Source organism: Amphiura filiformis, chromosome 16 (genome assembly GCF_039555335.1).
Source record: "Amphiura filiformis chromosome 16, Afil_fr2py, whole genome shotgun sequence".
NCBI lineage: Eukaryota > Metazoa > Echinodermata > Ophiuroidea > Amphilepidida > Amphiuridae > Amphiura > Amphiura filiformis.
In genome coordinates this window covers 36,244,028-36,257,165 of record NC_092643.1, presented here as the reverse complement: position 1 = coordinate 36,257,165, position 13,138 = coordinate 36,244,028, and the positions used below count along the sequence as shown (strand labels likewise).

Here is a 13,138-nt window from a genome sequence, read left to right as displayed (position 1 = left end):
CAAATTATTGTCACTCAAAATCTGTAAATAGCACCTATACGCATCGTGTCCAAGCGCAACAACATTCACATATTCAGCAAACGTGCTTTCTGTAAAATGTGGCATCTTGAACTAACACTATATCCATGAGATCCGTTTCTGCGTCTGAGCAAAGGCGCACGGTGAAAAGCGGGCGGGGGGGGGGGGGGGGGGTTGTATTCAAGTTGACCCTGGAGAAATGCCAGGACAACATTGACCAAAAATTGTAATGTGCATCTTCCTTTGGCCCGGTTCAGGTCACAATTGTTCTATTTTGACAGTCGCGCGCATTTTAGTGGCAGGTCAGTGCGACGATTGTGAAATGTTGCCCCCCATTGGCTCGGTGTGGGTCTCGGTGGCCCTAGTACGTCCACATATCTACGGTTTGATGGCTATATCTGAAATCTATATCAACGATATGCAAGTTTACCTATGCCAATGCAATGACATGTATGATTACGTGGCTGATTTTGATATTGGCATTAGTATATTGAATGTACATGTTTTGGCCGTCGGGTTGGCGTTTAGTAGATTGTCTTAAAATGGACAGAAGTTATAGCTGTCTGGCCTTTTGAAACATTAGTCTACAAATCAAATGCAACATTGGATCCTCGTAAAATGAACAGCAGAAGTTATAGTTGTGTGACTTGAACTTGATTACTAAATTTTCTAAAATTTACTTTACAGCCGCGGACACAACTCCACCAACCATTACATCATGTCCACAAAACCAAGTAGCCAATGTAGCACAAGCTGGACAGTCAGCCCCTGTTACATACCCATCTGCTACTGCAACGGATAATAGTGGTGGCTTTGTACAACTGTCTTATAGCACCCCATCAGGTTCTACATTTAACGTTGGCGCAACTACAGTCACCGTAACGGCAACGGACCCGAGTGGTAACTCAGCTACATGCTCGTTCACTGTAACCGTAACCGTGCAAGGTAATCAATTGCTTACATATTATTTAGGAGCAACATTGCATTGTCTTAACATGACCAGAAGTTCTAGAAGCTGTATAAAGATAAAGACAGTTAAAGACAGAATAGCAAAATTATGCCTCATTATGATATCACAGACTCCCACATGTGTATTCAAAGTTGATGCGTAAATTTGACCTGAACCAATTGACCTATAACCTGACATACGGTGACCTAATAGCCTTTTCTTCTCCTAACAACACATTATAGTATTAAATTGACTAATGACTATGCATCCATTGTGTAAGTGTTTATTTAATTTATTCAGTGTTATATATTTTTAGGATGGTTGTTGCATGCACCACTAGATTTTCTATAGAGAGTATAACAAAGGATTTAATGTATTCTATTCATGTACCTACTTGAACATGTTGAATAGAATATATTATGGTTTGTTATGAAACACGCATCTGAGTTACTAGGATACAGTAAACAAAAAATATATATGGCTAAAATGACTTACTAAAATGGTTTAAAACCACTTTGTATGTAGATATATTTTATAAGTTCAGGACATGAGGTGATGAACATATGTATGTACTTTATAAATTTGCAAGAAAAAGAAGAGAGGGTACTGACGAAAATCAGGGTATTATTCCCCTTAAGCATAATGCAACAATTAATTGATAAATTAGTCAGTTTTAGTAATTACTATTTATTATAATTTGAAAAAGTTCCTCATTCTTAATCAAATGGGATGGGAAATAATGTACACATCAGTATTAATACTGTAAAACATTTCCTGTTTCCGTTTTAGCTGGTCTCACCTTACAGTGTCCAAACATAGTGAGGAGAATCAACTCAGGACAATCATCTACCCAAGTGTCGTATGCAGTGACTGCAACAGGTGGCACATTTCCCTACAACTATTTCTACAGTCCAAATTCTGGTAGTACATTTAATACTGGAACCCCACAGACGGTCTCAGTTACAGCTACTGATAGTAATCAAAATCAAGCCACGGGCACGTGCCAGTTTACAGTCCAAGTCCTTGCTGTTGGTAGGTTAAATTTGAATGATATTCGTTATGTTAATTTTTACTTTGTCAATTGATGATAAAGGATTTTGTTGCATTACCGATCATGTGTCCGTTGTAATAATATTTGAAATATTTTATCTTTGATCCGCCCTTCATATCCTAAAGAAAAAAGCAATATACGAGTGTGGTCAATATGTGACCCCGTGTTATGAATTATTTACATCGCATTTCTTTATGATCACATAAAGAATGTAGCCTACCCTTACGGGCTACCAGTGTCTTTCATACCACACATTTATAATTCGCTGTCGTAGTGCACGTTAGAATATGACCGTTGCCCGGTCAACTGGATCACGCTTTCCTTGTTACGAACCACTGATCGAAATGATCACAACACAAAGCCTATGGCATATCAAAATTCGGAACAGGTGCTTGAGCCCAGGCTTGGAGCAGTAACCAATGATTACTAACGTGCACTACGACAGCGAATAATACCATATACTTGATTACGTAACAGCGTTAGCATAAAATCAATTTCCTCAATTTACTGCATGACAATACCTGATAATGCATGGATCTGAACAGGCCCAAATCAGATTTTTAATATATTTTAGATTCCTTTGAAAGTTTAGTAGGTAAAGTGTTTAACACAGTGGTAGGATACAAACTGTCAGCTCATAAAACACGTTTTTAAGAGCTAAACATTTTTTTATAGTGTGTTCTTAAATATATGTTGTTTTTGACCAAAGAAAAAAAAAAAAGTTAAACGTTTTTGTTTCAGAAACAACATTTTTTTTTGCATTTTCACACTTTTCAGAATTATGTTACTCCCCTTCAAGTCCTAAAGTTGTTGAAGTTCAAAGACGTCCTGTTTCCACTCTAGTTTAACGGCATATCTCTGGTTTCACCAACGGCAGGCCAGGGACCTATTGTTTCTTAATGCCCTCAAATTAGACATATTTACCATGTACGTTCTCTGTTCTACCATAGACCATTTAAAACACTTAAATATAAATCTACACTCATAGAAATGACTTGTTCGCCTTGTTGGCGCAATTCAAAAGGAGTAAGTTTGAACAACTCAAAATAGTGTAACAGTTGCCAAAACAAAATTCATTTTAGTTATCCGAACTTAAAAATTCTGAAAAAGCTCAAAAAGTTCCGTCAACTAATCAACTTTGTTGGCATTACTTAAAAAGTTGATGTAAGTCGTTGCGTCAACTTTTTAAGTAATGCCAACTTCTGAATTTAAGTTCAGGGAACTTAGAAAAATAAACAAGGTTCAAAGAACCAATTAGTTGAGTTATTGTAACTCAACATGTAAGTTGATGTAACTCGTTCATATTAAGTTACTGGTACTTATTGTTTTGAGTTATTCCAATTTGGTACTTTGTTTAATACTTAATTCACGTAATTGTATCATTTTCTGCACAATTAGCAGTATTCAAATATTTATTTTTGTAATCAGTGCAAAATTTTGTATACTATAGCACACCTCTAGAAAATTATGCTAAACTAGTTTCGAGTAACCGAGTTGTAACAAATCAATAAAGTAAGTGCAAATGATTGCGACCAAGATAATGATCTCGAGTCAGCGTTACTCAAAATTGTACGCGTTGGCATTACTCGGAAAGTTGACGCAACGACTTACATCAAGTTACTGAGTAATGCCAACGAACAATTTCTATGAGTGTATGGTTCTACAACGTTTTAAACATGTGCCTTCACTGCAATTTGTAGCCTGTTGATTTTATTCTAATGTTTACGTAATCAAGTATATGGTAACATTTGTACATGTGTGGTTTGAAAAACGAAAGTTCATTCTTATGTGATATAAGCCATATATGGGGTTAGAGGTCAACGTTCATTTCATATTGAAATATATCGTATATATATGTTATTACCTTTGGCTAAAAACTAATGCTTCAAACATCACCATGATTACAGTGACAGGTCAGTTTCGCCAAGCATTTGAAGACCTGAGCGCAAGAAGACCGTATGTCCACTTGGCCCCTCAACATGTATACGTTAACTTGCGTATAGTTTTGTATAGTTTGGTAATGTTTTATACATGTTCAGAGGCCAAAACAAATCTTTCACAACCTTTCATGATGTTTTCACCCTGGAACATGTATTAAACATTTTAAAACCCTAGTGTATACATGTTGAGGGGCCAAGTGGACATACTGCCTTTTTGCGCTCAGGTCTTCAATTGTAGATGTGTATTTGCCCAATGATTATTTCAGACAAGTTTAAGGTACAGGGATATATCACAGAGGAGAGTTTTGAAAATCTTGAACACCAATATCGACTGCGTATGCATTCGAGTGAATGCCCGGGAGTAAATGTCCTACGACGTGAAGAAAATTGTGACTTCTTAAGAGTTTTGGGGTTATATTTCTAGTCAAATTTAAGGCAAATACCTTTGTAAACCATACAATGCGTTTGTGCATTTTGCTTACACAAATTCTTGGGCGGATCAAAAATAAAATAAACAAACTAAAAAACCACCGTACTTTTGTTCCGGTGTTACTGTCACATTAGCGCAAGAAGCGCGCGAAATATTTTAAATTTCAGACTATTTTCGCCCCAAATGAAATAATTTTGTTCTGTTTCCTTTAGGGCCAATGTCCTTTGACAAATTTTTCTGAGGTCTGGGTACATTACTGTAGTATTAAATGTATCTGATTGGACAGTATAAAGAACATACTTCGTGGCTTTAAAGCCATATCTTCCCTAATAGTTACCATATAGACGTCTGGTAATTCCTGCATTTTATATTATACACGTCTAAAAATATAACACCGGCAATTGTAAATAGGTGGTTAATATTGAATCATGTAACTATCTTCGTTTCTTGAATTACTTTATCCACAGGCATAACCTGTCCGACTGTCACTTCCGATGCGCCCAGCGTAATTTCATTCGCCAGTCCTACTCTGTCGAATTTTGCAAATTCTAACGCTGTTACCCTGACCTACACTTACGTAGACCAAAATCAACAAAGTAGTACACAAACAATTCAAGCTTCTCAGCCGACGCATACACTGAGCAATTTTGCGATTGGCGTCAATACTATTTCCGTATCTGCTACAGATGGCTCAAATACAGCAACGTGTTCATTCTCATACAACAGGTTAACAGGAACAGGTAAGAAATGCAACGAATAATTAAATCTATCTATTTATCTATCTATCTATCTATCTAACTATATATAATATATATAGATAGAGAGAAAGATGATATTTGGTATCTGCTACAAATAGCACAAATAACGCAATGTGTTCATTCTCGTAAACCAAAAAAAAAACAAGTAAGATATATTCATTTAATAACAACATTTTACTCATAGTTAGACTATCTTTTGAATAAAGTGCTCAATCCCAAAAGGGAGAGCGTATAAAAATTCATATATGCTTTTTTTATACGCTCTCCCTTTTGGGATTGAGCACTTTATTCAAAAGATAGTCTAACTATGCGTAAAATGTTGTTATTACGCTCCTGTTTTTGCAGTTGAGCACTTTCTGCCTATCTCCGATAGACAGACTGACTCTGGGATAGACTTTGGCTGTGTTGACTGACACCATGGAATGTATATTCTTTCACATTCCTAAGAGATGCTAGTCCACCCAAAACATTTCATCGTGTCGTCTGACGATTGCCTTTTAGGCATGAAACTCGGAGTAACGACTACCTATTCTGGATCTGTTCTTTGAATTTTTATATTCATTTTAATAAACATTTTTGTTTGAGAAACAGCAATCCCATAGGAAGGACGAGTTTGTTCTCTTCATTTCTATTTCATTGTGTTATTGTAGATGAATCAAGAAATCAATGTGTAAATGTATATTAATATACACGGGAATGACATTGGGTGATTCCAGTTGAAATTCATCCTACTCTGTAGGAGATATGACATTAATCTTCTACACAGGGAGTGTAGAGTAATTTGAAATTCGCACTCCCTGTGTGGAAGATTAGATCATGTCTTCCATTAGGGGTGTGTGGATTTCAATTTGAATAGCCCATTTTCACCCAAGTTATTTGAGGAGAAAAATGTAAATAAATGAAAATGATCGTCATTTTGAAAAATAGGCCAAACGTGATTATGTGTGCAAAATTGCCACGTGATAAGGTGGAAATCAATTAAAGCCATTATGTAGGATCTTACGATGAACGGTTTTTTTTAAACTCCTCTTTTTACATAGGCCTATTTGTAATTTTTACAAATCTTCCACATTTATATTGAGCAATTTTGAATATCTGAATACGATATTATGTCCACATAGAACTCAACGTTAAACGGCCAAAATAGTCAGTGGGATTTCTTTCACTTTACCTTGTTATTTCAGCTTAAAATGGACAGAAACCTTTCCTGACAGTTATTACTGATATTATTTCGGCATTTTGGGTAAAGAATATCAAAATTTGATTTTTTTTTTTATCGCACAGTGTTTCAAAATTAGGAAAAAAGACCTATGTATTTGGTGTTTCAAATTTTTTCCCTTTAAGGCTTGTGCTGCTTGTTTTCTGATATAATGTGCAATAGTGCTAAGCACGATAGAATAATACTATTTTTGGTTAAGGAAAAGGTAAATTTTAAACATATTGCAATGGAAAAAAATTGTTTAGGTTAGGTGCCATTACCTATCAGTTTCCAAATTCTACAAACGTTTTCAAGTGCCCAGAACACTTGTGGAAAGTCCGCTGCGAAGTATCTTGTAAGCATTGTAAAAGTCTAGTGTTTAAAAAAAAAATCTCTGATTTTCAAAATGCGCACAAGGTTTAGAAGGAATCAATCGCCCTACTATTAAGAATTACTAGTATTTTACATGTCATATTTACAGTTCCTTTAAGCGCACTGATGAAGTTCAATCAGGTTAAGTAGCAAAACGCTTTCAAATTTCATCAATAAATATTACTTCCTTCCATATCAGATATCATAATTTCCCCGGGATCAAATCATCAAAAGCACCCAAGCAATTATGTGACTTTGACTTAATTTTTTTATCCTATGTTTTCTTTTCTTTTGCAGGAATTACGTGTCCAACGGTTCCATCGAGTAGCTCTAGTCAAATCAGTTTCAACAGACCAAGTTTGTCCAATTTTCCGAATACCAATAACGTTTTCTGCACCTACACGTATGGCAGTCAAACACAAACGCTTTCTTATAGTCAACAAGTACACACACTTCAAAATTTGGCAACTCTATCTAACACTATAGAGGTAACCTGCAGTGACGTCACGAATGCGGCGATCACGGATACGTGCACATTCACCTACTTTAGAACAGGTAAGCTAAACATTGTTTAACCAAACTTGTTTCATACAAAAATGGGATATCATTATTGTAAAATAGCGCAACCGCACATGCGGCTATCTTATGTAAAGTATATACAAGAGAATGGTATGGCATGGGGGAGCCGCTCAGAACGTCAAAGGAGGCCAGAGATAGACGACTCCTTCAAATTATTTTCACTCAAAATCTGTAAATAGCACCTATACGCATCGTGTCCAAGCGCAACAACATTCACATATTCAGCAAACGTGCTTTCTGTAAAATATGGCATCTTGAACTAACACTATATCCATGAGATCCGTTTCTGCGTCTGAGCAAAGGCGCACGGGGGAGGGGGTTGTAGTCAAGTTGACCCTGGAGAACTGCCAGGACAACATTGACCAAAAATTGTAATGTGCATCTTTCTTTGGCCCGGTTTTAGGTCACAATAATTGTCCTATTTTGACAGTCGCGCGCATTTTAGTGGCAGGTCAGTGCGACGATTGTGAAATGTTGCCCCCCATTGGCTCGGTCTGGGTCTCGGTGGCCCTAGTACGTCCACATATCTACGGTTTGATGGCTATATCTGAAATCTATATCAACGATATGCAAGTTTACCTATGCCAATGACATGTATAATTATGTGACTGATTTTGATATTGGCATTAGTATATTGAATGTACATGTTTTGGCCGTCGGGTTGGCGTTTAGTAGATTGTCTTAAAATGGACAGAAGTTATAGCTGTATGGTCTTTTTAAAACATTAACAAATCAAATGCAACATTGGATCCTCTTAAAATGAACAGCAGAAGTTTAAGTTGTATGACTTGACCTTGATTACTAAATTTCCTAAAATTTTCTTTTTTAGTCGCCGCGGACACAACTCCACCAACCATTACATCATGCCCACAAAACCAAGTAGCCAATGTAGCACAAGCTGGACAATCAGCCACTGTTACATACCCATCTGCTACTGCAACGGATAACAGTGGTGGCGCTGTACAACTATCTTACAGCACCCCATCAGGTTCTACATTTAACGTTGGCACAACTACAGTCACCGTAACGGCAACGGACCCGAGTGGTAACACAGCTACATGCTCGTTCACTGTAACCGTAACCGTGCAAGGTAATCCATTGCTTACATATTATTTAGGAGCAACATAGGATTGTCTTAACATGGCCAGAAGTTCTTGCTGTATAACCTTTTTTTTAAACATTAATCTACGAATCAAATGCAATATTGGATTATCTGAAAATGATATGAACAGCAGACGTTATATGACTTTTTAGAAACATTAATCGACAAATGGCTTTGAAAGAGCAAATCATTGTCAAGTCTGATGTTTCTGGGACATATAGGTGCAGAAAGGGTCGATGATTATAATTATGTACTTAAAATAAGCATTGGATTAGTCTCTTGCTAAATAGACAAATCTTATCTTGTGGTTGCATTTGGATGTGGCACTCTTGTCCATACTCACAAGAAACTGATGCTCACAAATATCATTTTGATACAACCTCTATATTTATAATACTGAAAGCGATGAAAGTAACACTATCTGTCAAAAACAATTCACACAAGAATGACATCGGCAGCAAGTACGAAGCTTTTGTTCTCTCATCTCAGCCGAGAGTTCTGTTGAAGGTCCAACGTTGTGTCAAAATATAGTTCCTTAAACTTAAACTTGATGCAAAGAAGGCAATATTCCCCTGAGCATCTAACACCATCCGCGCACTAATGTGATGATGACAAAAACCCATGGATTTGTATCAACAGTTATGGTCACGGAAAGCGTGGCCGGCTAAGCGAGTCTGTACCCGAGGGGTCCCTGGTTCAAAACTGAACCAGAGAAAAAAGTTTTCTCTTATTCTTCTTTGTTTCTTCCTTCCTTCCACCTCGCCAAAATTGGCCTGTTGCGTTAGGTTTAATTTGTTATCATTACATTGCAGGTCAATTATCTCTATCATGTCCGATGACTCAAACCGCTACCGCACCGGCTGGGTCCGCTGGTACTTCATTAAATTTCCCATTACCTGTAGCTAGTGGAGGATCTACACAGTACACTATATCTTGCAACCCACCCATGACATCTAACTTCTTTTTCGTCGGACAATCAAATACAGTCACATGCGTTGTACAAGATTCAACCGGGGCATCGGCTACTTGCAGCTTTAGTGTTATAATAAACGCAGGGTCAGGTTAGTACACACAATATAGTTCAAGAAAATTTGGGGAGAGATTATAATTACGTCAAGAAGAGATGATATTTACGTTTATTAACATGGCTAACAGTCATGGGTGGGAGGTGTTTGACGGTTTGAGATGAATACTATTCCTACGACATGCCAAAACGTTATAAAAGAAGTAAGACAAGATACGTCTAGGCTCAGTACAACAAACAGAAAAATATGTGGGCTCAACATTAATCAACGCCTGTAGATAGAGGGATAAAATGAAAGCAGTCAACACTCACCAATTATTGCTGTATGCTATTACCGATTAGTGTTACAAATCTTAAGCCTAACCGTATCAAACATCAACAGTTATGGTCGCAGAAAGCGTGGCCGGCTAAGGTAGACCTCCGTGGCAAAGTATGGCCGTGCGCGAGTCTGGCACCCGAGGGGTCCCTGGTTCAAAACTGCACTAGAGAAAAAAGTTTTCTCTTCTTCTTCTTGCAGCTCAATTATCTCTATCATGTCCGTCGGATCAAACCGCTACCGCACCGGCTGGGTCCGCTGGCACTTCAGTAAACTTCCCTGCACCTACACCTAGTGGAGGATCTCCACAGTACACTACATCTTGCAACCCACCCATGACATCTAACTTCTTTTTCGTCGGACAGTCAAATACAGTCCAATGCGTTGTACAAGATTCAACCGGGGCATCGGCTACTTGCACCTTTAGTGTTACGGTAAACGCAGGGTCAGGTTAGTACACACATTGTTTGTTTTTTTTATCAAGGAGATTATACCCATAGAGATATAAAATTGCCCAGTGTATGTTGAATCTGTCGTTGTGGTTTGTCGCTCATGGAGTGTAAGATAAATTCATTTAATATTCTACTTTCGTATGAAGGTTATTTAACAATATAGTTCAAGAAAGTTTGGGGAGAGATTATAATTACGTCAAGAAGAGATGATATTTACGTTTATTAACATGGCTAACAGTCATGGGTGGAAGGTGTTTGACGGTTTGAGATGAATACTATTCCTACGACATGCCAAAACGTTATAAAAGAAGTAAGACAAGATACGTCTAGGCTCAGTACAACAAACAGAAAAATATTTGGGCTCAACATTAATCAACGCCTGTAGATAGAGGGATAAAATGAAAGCAGTCAACACTCACCAATTGATGTATGCTATTACCGATTAGTGTTACAAATCTTAACCCTAACCGTATCAAACATCAACAGTTATGGTCGCAGAAAGCGTGGCCGGCTAAGGTAGACCTCCGTGGCAAAGTATGGCCGTGCGCGAGTCTGGCACCCGAGGGGTCCCTGGTTCAAAACTGCACTAGAGAAAAAAGTTTTCTCTTCTTCTTCTTCTTGCAGCTCAATTATCTCTATCATGTCCGTCGGATCAAACCGCTACCGCACCGGCTGGGTCCGCTGGTACTTCAGTAAACTTCCCTGCACCTACACCTAGTGGAGGATCTCCACAGTACACTACATCTTGCAACCCACCCATGACATCTAACTTCTTTTTCGTTGGACAGTCAAATACAGTCCAATGCGTTGTACAAGATTCAACCGGGGCATCGGCTACTTGCACCTTTAGTGTTACGGTAAACGCAGGGTCAGGTTAGTACACACATTGTTTGTTTTTTTTTATCAAGGAGATTATACCCATAGAGATATAAAATTGCCCAGTGTATGTTGAATCTGTCATTGTGGTTTGGCGCTCATGGAGTGTAAGATAAATTCATTTAATATTCTACTTTCGTATGAAGGTTATTTAACAATATAGTTCAAGAAAGTTTGGGGAGAGATTATAATTACGCCAAGAAGAGATGATATTTACGTTTATTAACATGGCTAACAGTCATGGGTGGGAGGTGTTTGACGGTTTGAGATGAATACTATTCCTACGACATGCCAAAACGTCATAAAAGAAGTAAGACAAGATACGTCTAGGCTCAGTACAACAAACAGAAAAATATTTGGGCTCAACATTAATCAACGCCTGTAGATAGAGGGATAAAATGAAAGCAGTCAACACTCACCAATTGCTGTATGCTATTACCATGATTCCACTTTAGTGTTACAAATCTTAAGCCTAACCGTATCAAACATCAACAGTTATGGTCGCAGAAAGCGTGGCCGGCTAAGGTAGACCTCCGTGGCAAAGTATGGCCGTGCGCGAGTCTGGCACCCGAGGGGTCCCTGGTTCAAAACTGCACTAGAGAAAAAAGTTTTCTCTTCTTCTTCTTCTTGCAGCTCAATTATCTCTATCATGTCCGTCGGATCAAACCGCTACCGCACCGGCTGGGTCCGCTGGTACTTCAGTAAACTTCCCTGCACCTACACCTAGTGGAGGATCTCCACAGTACACTACATCTTGCAACCCACCCATGACATCTAACTTCTTTTTTCGTTGGACAGTCAAATACAGTCCAATGCGTTGTACAAGATTCAACCGGGGCATCGGCTACTTGCACCTTTAGTGTTACGGTAAACGCAGGGTCAGGTTAGTACACACATTGTTTTTTTTATCAAGGAGATTATACCCATAGAGATATAAAATTGCCCAGTGTATGTTGAATCTGTCATTGTGGTTTGGCGCTCATGGAGTGCATTTTCGGCTTTTTTCGGCAAGTTTGAGCGTTACATAGGTAATTAAGCGTGAATGTCGCGCAATTTTGACACAACGCATTACGCGCATAACACAAACAACTAATCACCCGGAGGTACACTATTTGCCTTCCACGAGCAGCAGGCAAACATGGCAGAGTTGGTACTCTTAGATTCCATTTTATTGTTTTGTTTTGTTTATAGACGAATCAAGAGATCAATGTGTAAAATGTATATTAGTCCATACACAGGAATGACATTGGGCTATTCCACTTGAAATTCATCCAACTCTGTAGGAGATATGAAATTAATGCTCTGCGTGCTAGCCATGGGCTTCAACATAAAAATTCTATGATTTGAGATATTTTGAGATAAATATGAAGAGCTATCTTAAGAACCACTGAACCAATACTAGGTTTGTTTGTACTCATTTTAATTCATTTTTCATGCTGATTCCAAATATGAGCATGAACATGTACAATTGTTTATATTAAAAAAAGAGAAAAAATCGCACTCCTGTGTGGAAGATTAGATCATGTCTTCCAGATGTTATTTGAGGAGAAAAATGTAAATAAATGAAATTTTTTAGACATGCGATAAGGAAAAGCGATAAGGAAAAGTTGTGATTAAGGTTAAACGAACACGGCATGCTACAAATTGTATTCCTCTTTCAGAACAAAATTAACTTGTGCGTAAAAAGTGGACAGTAACCCCAAAAAGTTAGCTGATTGCCAAAGTTAATGTATAAAAATCATAGTAATCCTGGCTGCAAAAAACCCACAATTTCTAAGCAGTCAAGGTATTGCAAGGATCCATAACATCTATCAAGGCACAGTTCTTTAACCGCAATACATTTGTACATTCATTGAATGACCTTTGAAAATTTGGGTACAAAAACTCATACTCTACAACTTGAGGTCAAATTTTGCACTATGCTTGTTTAATTGAGGTTATTGAACTATGCCATTGGGATGAGGCCATTGTGATCCATAGTGATAGATTGCGCATTACCTATATAAGAAGAAAACGTTATGTTCTTTTTAAATGTTTATCAAGACTTGTTTTTGTAACTTTTCTTTTTCTTTT

The 13,138-nt window shown here is 37.8% G+C and overlaps 1 protein-coding gene across 8 annotated transcripts in view; it reads left to right on the top strand.

Annotated features, from left to right (window-relative positions):
• LOC140135932 (uncharacterized) overlaps window positions 1-13,138 on the top strand; it is a 304,873-nt gene that overhangs the window by 103,157 nt on the left and 188,578 nt on the right. The window lies entirely within an intron of this gene.